General features: G+C 44.9%; 1 protein-coding gene across 1 annotated transcript in view; it reads left to right on the top strand.

The window, feature by feature from the left end:
• The window catches only part of LOC124045453 (CXXC-type zinc finger protein 1-like), a 22,180-nt gene that overhangs the window by 3,016 nt on the left and 16,664 nt on the right, over nt 1-2,500 (top strand). The gene's annotated exons all lie outside the window — the stretch shown is intronic.

The following is a 2,500-nucleotide window of genomic DNA, read 5'->3' as shown; positions in this document are numbered from 1 at the left end:
CAGGCAAGTCAGTTAAGAACACATTCTTATTTTCAATGACGGCCTGGGAACAGTGGGTTAACTGCCTGTTCAGGGGCAGAACGACAGATTTGTACCTTGTCAGCTCGGGGTCTGAACTCGCAACCTTCCGGTTACTAGTCCAACGCTCTAACCACTAGGCTAAGCTGCCGACATCGCAATACCCCATAATGACATCACAATACCCCATAATGACATCACAATACCCCATAATGACATCACAATACCCCATAATGACATCTCAATATCCCATAATGACATCACAATACCCCATAATGACATCACAATACCCCATAATGACATCACAATACCCCATAATGACATCTCAATATCCCATAATGACATCACAATACCCCATAATGACAAAGTGTAATATTTTTTTAAACTTTTTTTGTGCAGTTTAATTACAAATGAATTACTGAAATGCCTTGAGTCAAATAAGTATTTCACCGTTTTTCTATGGCAACATAAGTTCAGGAGTAAAAATGTGCTTAAACAAGTCACATAATAAGTTTCATGACTCACTCTGTGGTCTCACTCTGTGGACTCACTCTGTGGACTCATTCTGTATACTCACTCTGTGGACTCACTCTGTGGTCTCACTCTGTGGTCTCACTCTGTGGTCTCACTCTGTGGACTCACTCTGTGGACTCCCTCTGTGGACTCATTCTGTATACTGACTCTGTGGTCTCACTCTGTGGACTCACTCTGTGGACTCACTCTGTGGACTCACTCTGTGGACTCCCTCTGTGGACTCATTCTGTATACTGACTCTGTGGTCTCACTCTGTGGACTCACTCTGTGGACTCTCTCTGTGGACTCCCTCTGTGGACTCACTCTGTGGACTCCCTCTGTGGACTCATTCTGTATACTGACTCTGTGGTCTCACTCTGTGGTCTCACTCTGTGGACTCACTCTGTGGACTCACTCTGTGGACTCCCTCTGTGGACTCATTCTGTATACTGACTCTGTGGTCTCACTCTGTGGTCTCACTCTGTGGACTCACTCTGTGGACTCACTCTGTGGACTCATTCTGTATACTGACTCTGTGGTCTCACTCTGTGGTCTCACTCTGTGGACTCCCTCTGTGGACTCATTCTGTATACTGACTCTGTGGTCTCACTCTGTGGACTCTCTCTGTGGACTCATTCTGTGGACTCACTCATATACAAATCTGATTCCTGGCCATGCACCTTGTGTCTGAACGGTCAAATCTGATTCCTGGCCATGCACCTTGTGTCTGAACGGTCAAATCTGATTCCTGGCCATGCACCTTGTGTCTGAACGGTCAAATCTGATTCCTGGCCATGCACCTTGTGTCTGAACGGTCAAATCTGATTCCTGGCCATGCACCTTGTGTCTGAACGGTCAAATCTGATCCCTGGCCATGCACCTTGTGTCTGAACGGTCAAATCTGATCCCTGGCCATGCACCTTGTGTCTGAATGGTCAAATCTGATTCCTGGCCATGCACCTTGCTTGCTTGGCTCCCTGCTTGTGTCTTCAGACCACTACAACTCTCTGTTGGCTGGGCTGGCTGCTTGTGTCTTCAAACCACTACAACTCTCTGTTGGCTGGGCTGGCTGCTTGTGTCTTCAAACCACTACAACTCAACAAGTTTTCTCATGTTATCCCATTCCTCTGCACACTCCACTGGTTTCCAGTGGAAGCTCCACTACAAGACCCCGGTGCAACAGGAACTGGCCAACTCTACCTTCAGGATATGCTCAGTTCTACCACGTCTGGTCTCTTGGTTTTCACACCTTTACGACTGGGATATGTGGTCTCACCTAGCTATCTGAATATACTAACTACTGGGATATGTGGTCTCACCTAGCTATCTGAATATACTAACTACTGGGATATGTGGTCTCACCTAGCTATCTGAATATACTAACTACTGGGATATGTGGTCTCACCTAGCTATCTGAATATACTAACTACTGGGATATGTGGTTGTCCCACCTAGCTATCTGAATATACTAACTACTGGGATATGTGGTCTCACCTAGCTATCTGAATATACTAACTACTGGGATATGTGGTTGTCCCACCTAGCTATCTGAATATACTAACTACTGGGATATGTGGTCTCACCTAGCTATCTGAATATACTAACTACTGGGATATGTGGTTGTCTCACCTAGCTATCTGAATATACTAACTACTGTGATATGTGGTTGTCTCACCTAGCTATCTGAATATACTAACTACTGCGATATGTGGTTGTCCCACCTAGCTATCTGAATATACTAACTACTGGGATATGTGGTTGTCTCACCTAGCTATCTGAATATACTAACTACTGTGATATGTGGTTGTCTCACCTAGCTATCTGAAGATGAATATACTAACTACTGTGATATGTGGTTGTCCACCTAGCTATCTGAAGATGAATATACTAACTACTGTGATATGTGGTTGTCTCACCTAGCTATCTGAATATACTAACTACTGTGATATGTGGTTGTCCCACCTAGCTA

Source organism: Oncorhynchus gorbuscha, linkage group LG10, assembly GCF_021184085.1.
Source record: "Oncorhynchus gorbuscha isolate QuinsamMale2020 ecotype Even-year linkage group LG10, OgorEven_v1.0, whole genome shotgun sequence".
NCBI lineage: Eukaryota > Metazoa > Chordata > Actinopteri > Salmoniformes > Salmonidae > Oncorhynchus > Oncorhynchus gorbuscha.
This window is presented reverse-complemented; position numbering and strand designations above follow the sequence as displayed.